This window comes from Crinia signifera, chromosome 3, assembly GCF_055691185.1.
Source record: "Crinia signifera chromosome 3, ASM5569118v1, whole genome shotgun sequence".
In the NCBI taxonomy this organism is placed as follows: Eukaryota; Metazoa; Chordata; class Amphibia; order Anura; family Myobatrachidae; genus Crinia; species Crinia signifera.
Genome location: NC_139219.1, coordinates 313086855 through 313105631, shown reverse-complemented (window position 1 = coordinate 313105631; position 18777 = coordinate 313086855). Strand labels below are relative to the sequence as shown.

Here is an 18777-nt window from a genome sequence, read left to right as displayed (position 1 = left end):
TTTTTTTATTGATTAATATTTGGTATCCTGATTGTGTGATGTGCAAGCAAATGTCGGGACATTTGCACTAAGTGAGATAGAGTAAATGTTTATTGCAAATCAAGATAAAAACCTGATTTTTAAAAAAATATTTACATAGATATTGGACTGTTTACCAATTAAGATATTCTTCTTACTTTGTACTATAATTATATGGTGGTAAAAGGTGTCAGATAATTGCCGCATTTCTCCAAAATGCAACAGTCATGTCTAAGTCTACCTCCTGCTGATTTCAATTCTGGTCCTATTTCAGGTTTTTATCAAATATGTAAGTCCTTTGTGATACCCATTTGTGGAGTATAAGTAAAAATAAGTTTGTTTATCATTTTTAAATGAAAATACCATTCAATCTGTGCATAGCTAGTTGATTTGATTTGGCATCGAATTTGATTATATCAATTCTAAAATAAACATTTTGATTACCAGACAATGATTTAAAGAATCTAAAAATGTATTTGAATCTGATTATCTTTCATTTAAAGGGATTTTCTAAGTTGATTACTTATCAAGAGATTGTGAATATAGTTGATGCGTTTCTACTATAAATTTTATATGTACATTGTAAGTCCATTTTTACCTTTGAAACAAAACATAGACTCTGGTGGGACTCAAAAACCCACAACCTTTGAAAAACTACAAACTACTACAAGTCCAATGCACTATCCATTGCGCCACAGAGCCATGTCTATTTAGCTAAAACTATTATCTAATATACAGTACATTTGTAATATACATTGTAAGTACATTTTTACCTTTGAAACAAAACTTCGACTCTGGTTGGACTCGAACCCACAACCTTTGATTAACTGCAAACTACTAGAAGTCCAATGCGCTATCCATTGCGCCACAGAGCCATGTATTTTTCACGTAAACTATTGTCTATTATACAGTATATTTGTTATATACATTGTAAGTACATTTTTACCTTTGAAACAAAACATCGACTCTGGTGGGACTCGAACCCACAACCTTTGAACAACTGCAAACTACTAGAAGTCCAATGCGCTATCCATTGCGCCACAAAGCCATGTATTTTTCATATAAACTATTGTCTAATATACAGTACATTTGTTATATACATTGTAAGTACATTTTTACCTTTGAAACAAAAGATCGACTCTGGTGGGACTCGAACCCACAACCTTTGAATAACTGCAAACTACTAGAAGTCCAATGCGCTATCCATTGCGCCACAGAGCCATGTATTTTTCACGTAAACTATTGTCTAATATACAGTACATTTGTTATATACATTGTAAGTACATTTTTACCTTTGAAACAAAACATCAACTCTGGTGGGACTCGAACCCACAACCTTTGAATAACTACAACCTTCTAGAAGTCCAATGCGCTATCCATTGCGAAACAGAGCCACTGATGTCTACCTAGTTTTCATTTTTTTATTGATTAATATTTGGTATCCTGATTGTGTGATGTGCAAGCAAATGTCGGGACATTTGCACTATGTGGGATAGAGTAAATGTTTATTGCAAATCAAGATAAAAACCTGATTTTTAAAAAAATATTTACATAGATATTGGACTGTTTACCAATTAAGATATTCTTCTTACTTTCTACTATAATTATATGGTGGTAACAGGTGTCAGATAATTGCCGCATTTCTCCAAAATGCAACAGTCATGTCTAAGTCTACCTCCTGCTGATTTCAATTCTGGTCCTATTTCAGGTTTTTATCAAATATGTAAGTCCTTTGTGATACCCATTTGTGGAGTATAAGTAAAAATAAGTTTGTTTATCATTTTAAATGAAAATACCATTCAATCTGTGCATAGCGAGTTGATTTGATTTGGCATAGAATTTGATTATATCAATTCTAAAATAAACATTTTGATTACCAGACAATGATTTAAAGAATCTAAAAATGTATTTGAATCTGATTATCTTTCATTTAAAGGGATTTTCTAAGTTGATTACTTATCAAGAGATTGTGAATATAGTTGATGCGTTTCTACTATAAATTTTATATGTACATTGGGTACTTGTGAGTTATCCGGGCTGCCAATTTTTTCATCGCGCCCGAAATCGTGGGCATCGCGTCGGTCGTGGCCGTTATAAGGAGCCGCGACGCGATGCCCACGATTTCCCATAGACAGTAATGTTAAAAGACACAAGAGAAGGAACTTGCACCAGGCAAGTTTAAGCAGCGCTTATGGCAATGAATAAGACACAATGGTATAAAAAGATACAAATTTTACTAAAAAAGTATACACAATATTACATAGTATATGACAATAAAAAAACACAGTAAGGATTAAGGTAGGTAATAAAAGTAAACTGGAATTAACGAGTTTTAAAAAGGTGAATGTCCCCGCCTCAATGAACAATACTGAAAGAGGTAAGTATTTTTCCTTGTTTTTAGAAAAATGGGTAAGTGCACATTACCAATAGAAGATTTCTGGATCCTTTCAAATAAAGATGTAAAGCTGGAAGTCCTCACAATGTATGCGGTGATTTGATGTATTGCCGCTGGAGGTATAAAGGGTCGCTCGGTATGTTCCAGTCCTCTTTTTTGGGGGTGTGAGAACTGATGTAGATGGTCTCAAACACCGGAGGATATTCTGCAATGATGCGCCCAGATGGAGGTGCCAGCAAGGATCAATGAAGGCTTCCGTGCCCAGACAAGAGCTGCGCCGGTATAGATGTTGTTTTTACCAGCGATGACTGGAGCACGGTGTCCGCCAATAAATGATATCAAACCAAGGAATTTGTAAGTGTCCACAATCGATTTGTAGTGGCAGTAGAGTCCAGAGGTGGGGAGAAGATACACCAGGGTTCACCTAACGCGTTTCACTGCTTTCCTGCAGCTTTATCAAAGGTGTGGGGGACTGTGAACCTGGTACAGGTATATATACCTAACATAATGAGGAATTTGGTGCACCTGTGAGGTGCAATTAACACCATAAATTCGTTATTCACAAACAAAACTTTCACAAAGATAGGAGGGCAGACATATATCAAGCTAATCATTATACACAAATAATAAATAATTCAAAATTCATAAAAAAAAGAGCAAAAATGATGTTTATTGTAAAGCTTAACTACGATCACGTGACCTACCAGAAGTCACATGATCGCAACTAGATAGTGTAACCTTTGAAAGAATATATACATTTATTAGGAGTAGTTCTAAGTGAATACATTCCTCCGCTATAGTGTTGCTTATATCTTCCGATTTCTTTTATAAATATATAAGCAACACTATAGCGGAGGAATGTATTCACTTAGAACTACTCCTAATAAATGTATATATTCTTTCAAAGGTTACACTATCTAGTTGCGATCATGTGACTTCTGGTAGGTCACGTGATCGGAGTTAAGCTTTACAATAAACATCATTTTTGCTCTTTTTATTATGAATTTTGAATTATTTATTATTTGTGTATAATGATTAGCTTGATATATGTCTGCCCTCCTATCTTTGTGAAAGTTTTGTTTGTGAATAACGAATTTATGGTGTTAATTGCACCTCACAGGTGCACCAAATTCCTCATTATGTTAGGTATATATACCTGTACCAGGTACACAGTCCCCCACACCTTTGATAAAGCTGCAGGAAAGCAGTGAAACGCGTTAGGTGAACCCTGGTGTATCTTCTCCCCACCTCTGGACTCTACTGCCACTACAAATCGATTGTGGACACTTACAAATTCCTTGGTTTGATATCATTTATTGGCGGACACCGTGCTCCAGTCATCGCTGGTAAAAACAACATCTATACCGGCGCAGCTCTTGTCTGGGCACGGAAGCCTTCATTGATCCTTGCTGGCACCTCCATCTGGGCGCATCATTGCAGAATATCCTCCGGTGTTTGAGACCATCTACATCAGTTCTCACACCCCCAAAAAAGAGGACTGGAACATACCGAGCGACCCTTTATACCTCCAGCGGCAATACATCAAATCACCGCATACATTGTGAGGACTTCCAGCTTTACATCTTTATTTGAAAGGATCCAGAAATCTTCTATTGGTAATGTGCACTTACCCATTTTTCTAAAAACAAGGAAAAATACTTACCTCTTTCAGTATTGTTCATTGAGGCGGGGACATTCACCTTTTTAAAACTCGTTAATTCCAGTTTACTTTTATTACCTACCTTAATCCTTACTGTGTTTTTTTATTGTCATATACTATGTAATATTGTGTATACTTTTTTAGTAAAATTTGTATCTTTATACCATTGTGTCTTATTCATTGCCATAAGCGCTGCTTAAACTTGCCTGGTGCAAGTTCCTTCTCTTGTTTCTTTAAAGTGAGGAGTGACTACCCTCACATCTAAGCAGCTGCTTAAATTGTAGAGACAGCTCATTGTCAAGCGCCTGATTATTCCTAGTGAATACAATGTTAAAAGACACGATGGACCCGATTTCCGACACGATTTCCCATAGACAGTAATGTTAAAAGACGCGATGGACCCGATTTCCCATAGACAGCAATGTTAAAATAAAATTACAATGTGAAATTGGCCAATATGTTTTTAAAAAAAATGTTTCATGGCCCCCCACCACCGTTAACGCCACCCCGCTATTGACGCCAACCCGAAGCGTGGCGAGCATAGCGAGCCTGCGAGGGGCGGCGATACGCGTCCTCCGACCTTTTCATGCCCTACTATCCACTAGGGCGTGGAGTGAGAATAGAATAGTGTGGCGAGCGCAGCGAGCCACCGAGCCCGAAGCGTGGCGAGCGCAGCGAGCCCCGCGAGGGGACGCGGACACCTTCACAGGTATCCGCGTGCCCTTGCGGGCTTCACAGGTGTCCGCGTCCCCTCGCGGGGCTCGCTGCGCTCGCCACGCTTCGGGCTCGGTGGCTCGCTGCGCTCGCCACACTATTCTATTCTCACTCCACGCCCTAGTGGATAGTAGGGCATGAAAAGGTCGGAGGACGCGTACCGCCGCCCCTCGCGGGCTCGCTGCGCTCGCCACGCTTCGGGTTGGCGTCAATAGCGGGGTGGCGTTAACGGTGGTGGGGGGCCATGAAACATTTTTAAAAAATGTTTGATTTTTAAAAAAATATTTACATAGATATTGGACTGTTTACCAATTAAGATATTCTTCTTACTTTCTACTATAATTATATGGTGGTAACAGGTGTCAGATAATTGCCGCATTTCTCCAAAATGCAACAGTCATGTCTAAGTCTACCTCCTGCTGATTTCAATTCTGGTCCTATTTCAGGTTTTTATCAAATATGTAAGTCCTTTGTGATACCCATTTGTGGAGTATAAGTAAAAATAAGTTTGTTTATCATTTTTAAATGAAAATACCATTCAATCTGTGCATAGCTACTTGATTTGATTTGGCATCGAATTTGATTATATCAATTCTAAAATAAACATTTTGATTACCAGACAATGATTTAAAGAATCTAAAAATGTATTTGAATCTGATTATCTTTCATTGGTACTTGTGAGTTATCCGGGCGTCCGATTTTTAAATCGGGTCGGATCGGGACATCGCATCGCATCGCATGCGACCATCGGATGCGATGCGATGCGATGACCCGATTTTTCCATAGGAATCAATGTTAAAATGGACTGAGTCCATTTTAACATGGAATTACATTGGGAAAAAGGGGTCCTTTTCATACCCCTACTATCCAAGTGGGCATGGAGTTGGATATAAACCTGTGGCGAGCGTAGCGAGCCACCGAGCCCGAAGCGTGGCGAGCGTAGCGAGCCCCGCGAGGGGACACGGAATACCGTCCCCTCGCGGGGCTCGCTTCGCTCGCCACGCTTCGGGCTCGCCACAGGTTTATATCCAACTCCATGCCCACTTGGATAGTAGGGGTATGAAAAGGACCCCTTTTTCCCATTGAATTCCATGTTAAAATGGACTCAGTCCATTTTAACATTGATTCCTATGGAAAAATCGGGTCATCGCATCCGATGGTCGCATGCGATGCGATGCGATGCGATATCGTATCGCATCGCATCTGATTGTATGCCTTAACTTAAGGCATACAATCAAAAAATCGGACGCCCAGATAACTCACAAGTACCCTTTCATTTAAAGGGATTTTCTAAGTTGATTACTTATCAAGAGATTGTGAATATAGTTGATGCGTTTCTACTATAAATTTTATATGTACAATGTAAGTCCATTTTTACCTTTGAAACAAAACATAGACTCTGGTGGGACTCAAAAACCCACAACCTTTGAAAAACTACAAACTACTACAAGTCCAATGCACTATCCATTGCGCCAAAGAGCCATGTCTATTTAGCTAAAACTATTATCTAACATACAGTACATTTGTAATATACATTGTAAGTACATTTTTACCTTTGAAACAAAACATCGACTCTGGTGGGACTCGAACCCACAACCTTTGAATAACTGCAAACTACTAGAAGTCCAATGCGCTATCCATTGCGCCACAGAGCCATGTATTTTTCGCGTATACTATTGTCTAATATACAGTACATTTGTTATATACATTGTAAGTACATTTTTACCTTTGAAACAAAACATCGACTCTGGTGGGACTCGAACCCACAACCTTTGAATAACTACAAACTACTAGAAGTCCAATGCACTATCCATTGCACCACAGAGCCATGTCTATTTGGCTTAAACTATTATCTAATATACAGTACATTTGTTATATACATTGTAAGTACATTTTTACCTTTGAAACAAAACATTGACTCTGGTGGGACTCGAACCCACAACCTTTGAATAACTGCAAACTACTAGAAGTCCAATGCGCTATCCATTGCGCCACAGAGCCATGTATTTTTCACATAAACTATTGTCTAATATACAGTACATCTGTTATATACATTGTAAGTACATTTTTACCTTTGAAACAAAACATCGACTCTGGTGGGACTGGAACCCACAACCTTTGAATAACTGCAAACTACTAGAAGTCCAATGCGCTATCCATTGCGCCACAGAGCCATGTATTTTTCACGTAAACTATTGTCTAATATACAGTACATTTGTTATATACATTGTAAGTACATTTTTACCTTTGAAACGAAACATCGACTCTGGTGGGACTCGAACCCACAACTTTTGAATAACTACAACCTTCTAGAAGTCCAATGCCCTATCCATTGCGAAACAGAGCCACTGATGTCTACCTAGTTTTCATTTTTTTATTGATTAATATTTGGTATCCTGATTGTGTGATGTGCAAGCAAATGTCGGGACATTTGCACTATGTGTGATAGAGTAAATGTTTATTGCAAATCAAGATAAAAACCTGATTTTTAAAAAAATATTTACATAGATATTGGACTGTTTACCAATTAAGATATTCTTCTTACTTTCTACTATAATTATATGGTGGTAACAGGTGTCAGATAATTGCTGCATTTCTCCAAAATGCAACAGTCATGTCTAAGTCTACCTCCTGCTGATTTCAATTCTGGTCCTATTTCAGGTTTTTATCAAATATGTAAGTCCTTTGTGATACCCATTTGTGGAGTATAAGTAAAAATAAGTTTGTTTATCATTTTTAAATGAAAATACCATTCAATCTGTGCATAGCTAGTTGATTTGACTTGGCATCGAATTTGATTATATATTAATTCTAAAATAAACATTTTGATTACCAGAGAATGATTTAAAGAATCTAAAAATGTATTTGAATCTGATTATCTTTCATTTAAAGGGATTTTTTAAGTTGATTACTTATCAAGAGATTGTGAATATAGTTGATGCGTTTCTACTATAAATTTTATATGTACATTGTAAGTCCATTTTTACCTTTGAAACAAAACATCGACTCTGGTGGGACTCGAACCCACAACCTTTGAATAACTGCAAACTACTAGAAGTCCAATGCGCTATCCATTGCGCCACAGAGCCATGTATTTTTCATGTAAACTATTGTCTAATATACAGTACATTTGTTATATACATTGTAAGTACATTTTTACCTTTGAAACAAAACATCGATCCTGGTGGGACTCGAACCCACAACCTTTGAATAACTACAACCTTCTAGAAGTCCAATGCGCTATCCATTGCGCCACAGAGCCATGTATTTTTCATGTAAACTATGGTCTAATATACAGTACATTTGTTATATACAATGTAAGTAAATTTTTACCTTTGAAACAAAACATCAACTAGAAGATCGCTTTGGAAAAACACGCAAGATCCAAGGATTCTTTAACTGCAATACGAAAGGGGTAGTATATTGCCTTACATGCAAATGCCAAAAAAGATATGTGGGCATGACCACACGACAATTGAAGCAACGTGTTTTGGAGCATGTAGGAACAATACGCAACGCAACATCAGATCTGGGAAGGATGAAGAAACTGACGTCAGTGGCACGTCACTTCCATAAGTACCATAACAGCAGATGGCAGGAATTAAAAGTATGTGGACTTGAGAAGATCACTTTAGGAATTAGAGGTGGTGACCTGACGAATGCCCTTCTAAAGAAGGAAAGTGAATGGACCTTCTGCCTAAATGCCATGAATCCACATGGATTAAATGAATATATAAATTATGGTGCCTTCCTCAATTAAAACATCATAATTGAGATAAATATAAAGAACATAGTAAATCCCTTTTCTGGAGGAACATTGGTTTTTATAGTAGACATTATAACACATGTCAACTTAGCATAAATAAACACACAAATAGAATTAAGCAGCTCCCACAGAGTTTAAGTTTTCACAAGTTCACGTTTTTTGGATTTCTACACACAGGTTTTTCACGATATTTTTTGTCAATTTTTTGGAATATATATACATATATGCTCTTTTGCACATTATAAGGAGCAGGTAATCACACATATATGTGTGTGTGCATAGGTCCGATGTACACATACTTATATAGGAAATGGAGACACAATTTATGTATTTAATTACACGAATATCTTCTACTAACAATTTTTATTATTTTTCACCTATTCTATATAATTTTATATGATTGTTGAAACAATAATTATATAAATCTTACATTCATCTAAATATTTTTAAACACTTATTATCACTAGGAAGGAAGTTCACAATATTAGCACAATTAATCACGTGGTTTAACATCATTATAATAATATTAATTAAAAAAAAATCAATGAATCAAAAAACAATACCAATGTAAATCAATTAAAAATTAAGAATGACGTGGAGGTACATGTATCAAATGATGCATACGCAGCAAATGGTAGAGCTATCGCTAGTAACCCCTTCCCACAAGATATGTACATAAGAAATTATCCTTAGGGGGCAATTAGGAGAATTACTCTCCTAAAAATCCTCTTTAAACACATTTATTTCTACTAATTTCCATATTCAATCAAAGGCAATTAATTAAAAATGCTAATTTCCAAATATTAATAACGCTACTATTCTGAGGGAATTGGAGGAATAATAGGAATCATGCAAATAGTGTGAAAAGTAGAATCTGCACTAATTAGATGTAGCCAGCTCGCTGATTGGATATAAGCGCCGATAAAAGGGCAGTCAGGGGGACTACACAGGACACACACAATCAACTTTGAGAAAGCTGAGGCGAAACGTACGTCAGAGAGCGGCGGATCACGTGGTGCACTCACGTGACCGCAATTCAAACCAGTCCAGAGAAGCTCCCCACAGAATAGGACGTAGCAGTGAGACATTGCGGAAGAGACTGATCCTGCCGGCGGGAGAGGTAACAGGGGGACGCCAGGAGGACCTCGCGTCACTGCGAGTAAAACACTGGCGGCCCGCTGCTAAGAGCCGGGGATTGAGACACCTGCCCACAGGGATGAGCGGCAGCGCCAACCGGGACACCTTGCGGTCACGCACAAATCAGTTATTGAACGTGCTGGCACAAGAGGTTTTGTCCAGGATATCTGCCTACCGCTGCCTAGAGCAGGGGATAGAGACATCTGCCCACAGGGGTGAGCGGCAGCGCTAACCTGGGACATCCTGCAGTCACGCACAAAATTGTTACTGAATGTGCGGGCGCATGAGGTTCTGTCCAGGACACTTGCCCAAAGGATAGATTACCTCACAGTCGGGCGGGATCCCCCTAAAACTGGGGAATGTATCACTTAAAGGTATTTGATAGCTACATGACCTTCTAACAGAGAAACATTGTAAGGGTTTTTTGCAACTGTTTGTATACCACGCAAATGTATCATCCTCTGTGTGGTAATCAGTAATTTAGAAACTGCATGTAGCTTAAAAAAGGAAACACTCTTCTGCAGATTGTCTTGTGAACTACGCCTGGAACACTAGACAGGCATAAGGCTTTGTTTGGTAGGAGATATGTACTTCCGGTCGGGGTCGGGGATGGTCGCACACACGCGAGCTCCCATCCACCGGAGCTTACATCCCCGGCCCCCGGAGCAGCCCAGAGCAGCGAGGAGATGCAGACGGGGGAGGAAGGAGGGGGTGACGGAAGGTGGACCAGGCGGCAGCCACCGGCTTCCGACGGCACGATCCACGGCTTCCGACGGCACGATCCACGGTGTCCACCCTCCCGGCCGGGACGAGCTCACCGCCATGGCCCTGCATGACGAACACACAGCAGCACTTCGCCGCAAGCTAATGCGGCACTGTACACGGCCGCCGCCAAGACACCCGCGGCACGGAGCTGGTCCCCGGGAAGACACCGGCGGCTCAGGGCTCAAGGCTCAGGAGGGAGGACCAGGCGGCATGATCTTGAAGACAGCTGCGGCCCCCCCCCCTCATCGGATCGCAGGCCCAAGTGACCAGGCCGCAGGCCCCAGCTGCTGATCCCCAGCACCAGAAGCTTCAGTAAGAACTTTTATACCTCCGGCGTCGCCCCCCCCCCCCCACCCCAACAGGGTGGTGGTATGACTGGACCACGGTGCTCAAGCCAGGGAGGGCCCAACTCCAGCCCTAGGCCCCACTGACTCCATCAGGCCTCGTAGGCCCCACTGACTCCATCAGGCCTCGGTGACTCTTTCTCCCCCTCCCCCCCCCCCCTGCTGGCTCTCCACGCTGGTCCTGGTTCTCCTACAGGAAGCTGGCGCCGCAAAAGGCTGCCTAGGATTTTTGCACTCAGCATATGTAACCCCCTGTGTCCCCTGTGTTCCCCTGTGTGATAATGTACTGTGTATCTTGCTCATAGTGTTACCACCCGGCTGCTGTAGCGACCAGTGGCGCCGCTGATGGCTGCCTAGGCGCTGTGCAGCTTGGCGGGTTATGTTCTGTGCGATACTGTAATGTCCCTGCTTATATTGTCACCTACCTGGCTGTGCGGTGCCTAGGCGCTGCGCAGCTTGGCGGGTATATGTTCTCTGTGTGATACTGTACTGTCCCTGCTTATATTGTCACCTACCTGGCTGCCGCAGCGACCAGTGGCGCCGCTGATGGCTGCCTAGGCGCTGCGCAGCTTGGCGGGTATATGTTCTGTGGAATACTGTACTGTCCCTGCCTATTTTGTCACCTACCTGGCTGCTGCAGTGACCAGTGGCGCCGCTGATGGCTGCCTAGGCGCTGTGCAGCTTGGCGGGTATATGTTCTCTGCGTGATACTGTACTGTCCCTGCTTATATTGTCACCTACCTGGCTGCCGCAGCGACCAGTGGCGCCGCTGATGGCTGCCTAGGCGCTGTGCAGCCTGGTGGGTATATGTTCTCTGTGTGACACTGTTACTGTCCCTGCTTATACTGTCACCTACCTGGCTGCTGCAGCGACCAGTGGCGCCGCTGATGGCTGCCTAGGCGCTGTGCAGCCTGGTGGGTATATGTTCTCTGCGTGATACTGTACTGTCCCTGCTTATACTGTCACCTACCTGGCTGCTGCAGCGACCAGTGGCGCCGCTGATGGCTGCCTAGGCGCTGTGCAGCTTGGCGGGTATATATTCTCTGTGTGATTCTGTACTGTCCCTGCTAATTGTGTAAATGTAACCTATGTAATGCCCCCCCCCCTCCCCCCTCATCCCTGCTTGATGCTGCACTATATATCCAAAACAAATTCCGAGTGTGCGCAAGCACACCTGGCCAATAAAGTTGATTCTGATTCTGATTCTGAGAAAAATTATTCCTTTGGGGAAGCCAATTAATTAATATGGTCTGGAAGCAAATTAATGCTGTTAATTGTTTAATCAATAATCAATTGAAACTATCTTGTATCAAATGAATACTGGTAAAAATCTCTTTTTTTCAGAAAATCGATTAGAAGCAAATTAATGCTGGTAATTGTATAATTAATTGAAATTATCTTGTATCAAATGAACACTGGTAAAAATCCTTTATTCAGAGAATCAATTAACATGGTTTTGAATTAAAAGAATACAGGTGAACTTTCACTCATTTAATACTGTTTGAAATCAATACCGATATTATTTGATTTTTTGAGCAGAAATTAATTGATATTGTTTGGAATTAAATTGATGCTGGTAATAAGTAACACTGTTTGGAATTGAGTCAATGTGGATAATTTCCTACTTTTGAGATTATTTTGTGACAAGCATGTGGGGGTAAAAATTCTCAAGCATTGTCAGTGAAAACTTACATCCTAGCTAAATTCCATCATACCTATAAAGGAGTAGGAACAAAATTGGTATTTGAGAGCTGTTGATTTTTTCATAATTGAATAGCAGATAGGTTTAGAGGTATCACGGATAGAGAGATTATTGTATAAATGTAAAATAGAGAAAAGGATAATAAAAAAGTATAGAGTGGATATTTACATTCCTTATATGCTCTAAAACTATATTGAATTCCTTTTTCTCCTTTCATGACCGATATGAGAGCCGACCTTCAGCAAGAAATGTATCCTGCAATGCTAATATAGTACCAGGAGCACCTTGCAAGAATTGCAGGCACTGGAATCGGTCATCTGACTATCCATAGGTCAAAACCCGGGTGGACCCCACTCTCTCATTTTCCCTCCACTGTTTATGACAAGAGGGAGAAAAGCAGAGGTGGAGTTCCGCTGACAGGGGTGACCACTGCTATCTGTGTAGTGAAAGGCCCTCCCTTTCTCCTATATGTCAACAATTCATAGCGAACTAAATAACCAACTGTGACCCAATGGTGATACCTTGCAATGCCTAATGTGGCAACAGGGGTGCCAGGGATAACCACAGTGGTAAGATAGTTGGCTATCTCATCTACCTAAGTCATAACCCTGGGACAATACACTCTCTCATTCCCCTTCCTCTACCTCGAATGGCATGAAGGGTGAACAGCAGAAGTAAAAAAGGTCCAAAAGGGCTGACTATCTATTATTCCATCTTTTGCTAAGAAACTTTTATGTGGAGAAATAAGATTTACACTTAATGAGAGTGTGTGAAGGTGATGACCAATGATTTGACCACACAACCAACCCGAGCTATTGGGTAAAAAGTGGCTGGATATATGACGGTCATTTTTATCACACTTTCTCTCATAGAAACTCTCTACAAATTTTGTTCATAGATATCTCTTAAAGAGATCAAGTTCCGAGATTCTTTTTCATGCATAGTGAATCTCGGATCCGTAATTTTCTATAATGAGAATTGTCAAACGACTGTATTCGAATATGCAAGATATGGATAGTTTGGTACTCTTTACCTAGAAGGGCGCCAGCGATTGGAATCGCGGGCGTCGGGGGTAAAAATCGCGGTCATCGCGGGCATCGCGGGTAAATCGCGGGTACATAAAAATCTGCTACCCGCGATGACCGCGATTTTCCCATAGGGAACAATGTTAAAAAGGCTGATTGAGCGCAATTTTCATGTAAAATGCCTCAATGCCCGCGATTTGGCCATAGAAATCAATGTTAAATGGGCTACAGAGCCCAAATAGGCACAATTAACCCTTAAATGTCCCCCCAAATTTTTAACGCCACCCCACGATCCACGCCAACCCGAAGCGTGGCGAGCGCAGCGAGCCCGCGAGGGGCGGCGGTACGCGTCCTCCGACCTTTTCATGCCCTACTATCCATGTCGGCGTGGAGTTGAGAATAGAATAGTGTGGCGAGCGCAGCGAGCCACCGAGCCCGAAGCGTGGCGAGCGCAGCAAGCCCCGCGAGGGGACGCGGATACCTTCACAGGTAAACGCGTCCCCTCGCGGGCTTCACAGGTGTCCGCGTCGCCACGGACACCTGTGAAGCCCGCGAGGGGACGCGTATAACTGTGAAGGTATCCGCGTCCCCTCGCGGGGCTCGTTGCGCTCGCCACGCTTCGGACTCGGTGGCTTGCTGCGCTCGCCACACTATTCTATTCTCAACTCCACGCCGACGTGGATAGTAGGGCATGAAAAGGTCGGAGGACGCGTACCGCCGCCCCTCGCGGGCTCGCTGCGCTCGCCACGCTTCGGGTTGGCGTGGATCGTGGGGTGGCGTTAAAAATTTGGGGGGACATTTAAGGGTTAATTGTGCCTATTTGGGCTCTGTAGCCCATTTAACATTGATTCCTATGGCCAAATCGGGTCCATTGAGGCATTTAACAGTAAAATCGCGTTGGTCGGGCCATTTAACATTGATTCCTATGGGAAATCGGGTGCATCGCGTCGCGGGCATCGCGGGTACATTTATGGACGGCCGCGACGCGACCGACGCGATTTCCATGTTTAACATGGGTTTCAATGGGAAATCGCGGGCATCGCGTCGGTCGCGTCGCGGCCAGACATAAATGTACCCGCGATCACCACGACGGGCGCCCTTCTAGGTAAAGAGTACCGATAGTTTAAATCACTTATAATTTCGCGGTGTGTAACAAAACAGTAAGAGGTGGTCCATAATTTTAATGAAGATCAAAATAAAAGTTAAATATTAATAAATAGTCATAGCACACACGATATTTTGGGACACAAGGGTGCCCCCAAATAGAGTTTTCTTTCTTTCTTTTGTTCTCTCTTGAACTAATAGTCATATTTGACCTATTCTAAAACTCGGGGTGCACCACTGACTGTCACATTAAACCCAAGGATATATCTGAAGGGCGTAGGTGACCCATTGTGAGATGGTACTCATGTAGTCAGTAGTCCCAAAATACAACAATTAGACCACAAATAATAAGCAAAATAACATAGTGCTCATCGAGACTGGTGCGTTCCCCATTCCACTTCCCTTTTCCCTTTTTGTAAAACTACTAGAAGTCCAATAAGCTATCCATTGCGCCACAGAGCCATGTCTATTTAGCTTAAACTATTATCTAATATACAGTACATTTGTTATATACATTGTAAGTAAATTTTTACCTTTGAAACAAAACATCGACTCTGGTGGGACTCGAACCCACAACCTTTGAATAACTGCAAACTACTAGAAGTCCAATGCGCTATCCATTGCGCCACAGTGTCATGTATTTTTCATGTAAACTATTGTCTAATATACAGTACATTTGTTATATACATTGTAAGTACATTTTTACCTTTGAAACAAAACATCGTCTCTGGTGGGACTCGAACCCACAACCTTTGAATAACTGATAACTACTAGAAGTCCAATGCGCTATCCATTGCGCCACAGAGCCATGTATTTTTCACATAAACTATTGTCTAATATACAGTACATTTGTTATATACATTGTAAGTACATTTTTACCTTTGAAACAAAACATCGTCTCTGGTGGGACTCGAACCCACAACCTTTGAATAACTGATAACTACTAGAAGTCCAATGCGCTATCCATTGCGCCACAGAGCCATGTATTTTTCACATAAACTATTGTCTAATATACAGTACATTTGTTATATACATTGTAAGTACATTTTTACCTTTGAAACAAAACATCGACTCTGGTGGGACTCGAACCCACAACCTTTGTATAACTACAACCTTCTAGAAGTCCAATGCTCTATCCATTGCGAAACAGAGCCACTGATGTCTACCTAGTTTTCATTTTTTTATTGATTAATATTTGGTATCCTGATTGTGTGATGTGCAAGCAAATGTCGGGACATTTGCACTATGTGTGATAGAGTAAATGTTTATTGCAAATCAAGATAAAAACCTGATTCTTAAAAAAATATTTACATAGATATTGGACTGTTTACCAATTAAGATATTCTTCTTACTTTCTACTATAATTATATGGTAGTAACAGGTGTCAGATAATTGCCGCATTTCTCCAAAATGCAACAGTCATGTCTAAGTCTACCTCCTGCTGATTTCAATTCTGGTCCTATTTCAGGTTTTTATCAAATATGTAAGTCCTTTGTGATACCCATTTGTGGAGTATAAGTAAAAATAAGTTTGTTTATCATTTTTAAATGAAAATACCATTCAATCTGTGCATAGCTAGTTGATTTGACTTGGCATCGAATTTGATTATATATTAATTCTAAAATAAACATTTTGATTACCAGAGAATGATTTAAAGAATCTAAAAATTTATTTGAATCTGATTATCTTTCATTTAAAGGGATTTTTTAAGTTGATTACTTATAAAGAGATCGTGAATATAGTTGATGCGTTTCTACTATAAATTTAATATGTACATTGTAAGTCCATTTTTACCTTTGAAATAAAACATCGACTCGGGTGGGACTCGAACCCACAACCTTTGAATAACTGCAAACTACTAGAAGTCCAATGCGCTATCCATTGCGCCACAGAGCCATGTCTATTTAGCCAAATCTATTATCTTATATACAGTACATTTGTTATATGCATTGTAAGTATATTTTTACCTTTGAAACAAAATATCGACTCTGTGGGACTCGAACCCACAACCTTTGAATAACTGCAAACTACTAGAAGTCCAATGCGCTATCCATTGCGCCACAGAGCCAGTATTTTTAATGTAAACTATTGTCTAATATTCAGTACATTTGTTATATACATTGTAAGTACATTTTTACCTTTGAAACAAAACATCGACAGGTTTTTATCAAATATGTAAGTCCTTTGTGATACCCATTTGTGGAGTATAAGTAAAAATAAGTTTGTTTATCATTTTTAAATGAAAATACCATTCAATCTGTGCATAGCTAGTTGATTTGACTTGGCATCGAATTTGATTATATATTAATTCTAAAATAAACATTTTGATTACCAGACAATGATTTAAAGAATCTAAAAATGTATTTGAATCTGATTATCTTTCATTTAAAGGATTTTTTAAGTTGATTACTTATCAAGAGATTGTGAATATAGTTGATGCGTTTCTACTATAAATTTGATATGTACATTGTACAGTAAGTCCATTTTTACCTTTGAAACAAAACATCGACTCGGGTGGGACTCGAACCCACAACCTTTGAATTTACAAACTACTAGAAGTACAATGAACTATCCATTGCGACACAGAGCCATGTCTATTTAGCTTAACCTATTGTCTAATATACAGTACATTTGTTATATAAATTGTAAGTACATTTTTACCTTTGAAACAAAATATCGACTCTGGTGGGACTCGAACCCACAACCTTTGAATAACTGCAAACTACTAGAAGTCCAATGCGCTATCCATTGCGCCACAGAGCCACTGATGTCTACCTAGTTTTCATTTTTTTATTGATTAATACTTGGTATCCTGATTGTGTGATGTGCAAGCAAATGTCGGGACATTTGCACTATGTGTGATAGAGTAAATGTTTATTGCTAATCAAGATAAAAACCTGATTTTTAAAAAAATATTTACATAGATATTGGACTGTTTACCAATTAAGATATTCTTCTTACTTTCTACTATAATTATATGGTGGTAACAGGTGTCAGATAATTGCCGCATTTCTCCAAAATGCAACAGTCATGTCTAAGTCTACCTCCTGCTGATTTCAATTCTGGTCCTATTTCAGGTTTTTATCAAATATGTAAGTCCTTTGTGATACCCATTTGTGGAGTATAAGTAAAAATAAGTTTGTTTATCATTTTTAAATGAAAATACCATTCAATTTGTGCATAGCTAGTTGATTTGACTTGGCATCGAATTTGATTATATATTAATTCTAAAATAAACATTTTGATTACCAGACAATGATTTAAAGAATCTAAAAATGTATTTGAATCTGATTATCTTTCATTTAAAGGGATTTTTTAAGTTGATTACTTATCAAGAGATTGTGAATATAGTTGATGCGTTTCTATTATAAATTTTATATGTACATTGTAAGTCCATTTTTACCTTTGAAACAAAACATAGACTCTGGTGGGACTCGAACCCACAACCTTTGAATAACTACAAACTACTAGAAGTCCAATGCACTATCCATTGCGCCACAGAGCCATGTCTATTTGGCTTAAACTATTATCTAATATACAGTACATTTGTTATATACATTGTAAGTACATTTTTACCTTTGAAACAAAACATCGACTCTGGTGTGATTCGAACCCACAACCTTTGAATAACTGCAAACTACTAGAAGTCCAATGCGCTATCCATTGCGCCACAGAACCATGTCTATTTAGCTTAAACTATTATCTAATATACAGTACATTTGTTATATACATTGTAAGTACATTTTTACCTTTGAAACAAAACATCGACTCTGGTGGGACTCGAACCTACAACCTTTGAATAACTGCAAACTACTAGAAGTCCAATGCGCTATCCATTGCGCCACAGAGCCATGTATTTTTCACGTAAACTATTGTCTAATATACAGTACATTTGTTATATACATTGTAAGTACATTTTTACCTTTGAAACAAAACATCGACTCTGGTGGGACTCGAACCCACAACCTTTGAATAACTGCAAACTACTAGAAGTCCAATGCGCTATCCATTGCGCCACAAAGCCATGTATTTTTCACGTAAACTATTGTCTAATATACAGTACATTTGTTATATACAATGTAAGTACATTGATTACATATCAAGAGATTGTGAATATAGTTGATGCGTTTCTACTATAAATTTTATA

At 39.9% G+C, this 18777-nt stretch overlaps 17 non-coding genes across 17 annotated transcripts; all 17 read right to left on the bottom strand.

Moving 5' to 3' along the window:
• Positions 1-980: 980 nt before the first annotated feature.
• Positions 981-1066, bottom strand: TRNAR-UCU (transfer RNA arginine (anticodon UCU)). Its single transcript is given in 2 exon segments — positions 981-1016; positions 1030-1066. It is a non-coding gene; the product is annotated as a tRNA-Arg (tRNA).
• An 87-nt stretch (positions 1067-1153) lies between these two features.
• TRNAR-UCU (transfer RNA arginine (anticodon UCU)) lies at positions 1154-1239 on the bottom strand. The gene is given in 2 exon segments: positions 1154-1189; positions 1203-1239. It is a non-coding gene; the product is annotated as a tRNA-Arg (tRNA).
• A 5117-nt stretch (positions 1240-6356) lies between these two features.
• Positions 6357-6442, bottom strand: TRNAR-UCU (transfer RNA arginine (anticodon UCU)). Its single transcript is given in 2 exon segments — positions 6357-6392; positions 6406-6442. It is a non-coding gene; the product is annotated as a tRNA-Arg (tRNA).
• Positions 6443-6529: 87 nt separating this feature from the next.
• Positions 6530-6615, bottom strand: TRNAR-UCU (transfer RNA arginine (anticodon UCU)). The gene is given in 2 exon segments: positions 6530-6565; positions 6579-6615. It is a non-coding gene; the product is annotated as a tRNA-Arg (tRNA).
• Positions 6616-6702: 87 nt separating this feature from the next.
• TRNAR-UCU (transfer RNA arginine (anticodon UCU)) lies at positions 6703-6788 on the bottom strand. Its single transcript is given in 2 exon segments — positions 6703-6738; positions 6752-6788. It is a non-coding gene; the product is annotated as a tRNA-Arg (tRNA).
• An 87-nt stretch (positions 6789-6875) lies between these two features.
• TRNAR-UCU (transfer RNA arginine (anticodon UCU)) lies at positions 6876-6961 on the bottom strand. The gene is given in 2 exon segments: positions 6876-6911; positions 6925-6961. It is a non-coding gene; the product is annotated as a tRNA-Arg (tRNA).
• Positions 6962-7790: 829 nt separating this feature from the next.
• Positions 7791-7876, bottom strand: TRNAR-UCU (transfer RNA arginine (anticodon UCU)). Its single transcript is given in 2 exon segments — positions 7791-7826; positions 7840-7876. It is a non-coding gene; the product is annotated as a tRNA-Arg (tRNA).
• An 87-nt stretch (positions 7877-7963) lies between these two features.
• Positions 7964-8049, bottom strand: TRNAR-UCU (transfer RNA arginine (anticodon UCU)). The gene is given in 2 exon segments: positions 7964-7999; positions 8013-8049. It is a non-coding gene; the product is annotated as a tRNA-Arg (tRNA).
• Positions 8050-15179: 7130 nt separating this feature from the next.
• TRNAR-UCU (transfer RNA arginine (anticodon UCU)) lies at positions 15180-15265 on the bottom strand. Its single transcript is given in 2 exon segments — positions 15180-15215; positions 15229-15265. It is a non-coding gene; the product is annotated as a tRNA-Arg (tRNA).
• Positions 15266-15352: 87 nt separating this feature from the next.
• TRNAR-UCU (transfer RNA arginine (anticodon UCU)) lies at positions 15353-15438 on the bottom strand. Its single transcript is given in 2 exon segments — positions 15353-15388; positions 15402-15438. It is a non-coding gene; the product is annotated as a tRNA-Arg (tRNA).
• An 87-nt stretch (positions 15439-15525) lies between these two features.
• Positions 15526-15611, bottom strand: TRNAR-UCU (transfer RNA arginine (anticodon UCU)). Its single transcript is given in 2 exon segments — positions 15526-15561; positions 15575-15611. It is a non-coding gene; the product is annotated as a tRNA-Arg (tRNA).
• An 829-nt stretch (positions 15612-16440) lies between these two features.
• Positions 16441-16526, bottom strand: TRNAR-UCU (transfer RNA arginine (anticodon UCU)). Its single transcript is given in 2 exon segments — positions 16441-16476; positions 16490-16526. It is a non-coding gene; the product is annotated as a tRNA-Arg (tRNA).
• Positions 16527-17307: 781 nt separating this feature from the next.
• Positions 17308-17393, bottom strand: TRNAR-UCU (transfer RNA arginine (anticodon UCU)). Its single transcript is given in 2 exon segments — positions 17308-17343; positions 17357-17393. It is a non-coding gene; the product is annotated as a tRNA-Arg (tRNA).
• Positions 17394-18049: 656 nt separating this feature from the next.
• Positions 18050-18135, bottom strand: TRNAR-UCU (transfer RNA arginine (anticodon UCU)). The gene is given in 2 exon segments: positions 18050-18085; positions 18099-18135. It is a non-coding gene; the product is annotated as a tRNA-Arg (tRNA).
• An 87-nt stretch (positions 18136-18222) lies between these two features.
• On the bottom strand, positions 18223-18308 carry TRNAR-UCU (transfer RNA arginine (anticodon UCU)). Its single transcript is given in 2 exon segments — positions 18223-18258; positions 18272-18308. It is a non-coding gene; the product is annotated as a tRNA-Arg (tRNA).
• Positions 18309-18395: 87 nt separating this feature from the next.
• TRNAR-UCU (transfer RNA arginine (anticodon UCU)) lies at positions 18396-18481 on the bottom strand. The gene is given in 2 exon segments: positions 18396-18431; positions 18445-18481. It is a non-coding gene; the product is annotated as a tRNA-Arg (tRNA).
• An 87-nt stretch (positions 18482-18568) lies between these two features.
• Positions 18569-18654, bottom strand: TRNAR-UCU (transfer RNA arginine (anticodon UCU)). Its single transcript is given in 2 exon segments — positions 18569-18604; positions 18618-18654. It is a non-coding gene; the product is annotated as a tRNA-Arg (tRNA).
• Between the last annotated feature and the right edge of the window lie 123 nt (positions 18655-18777).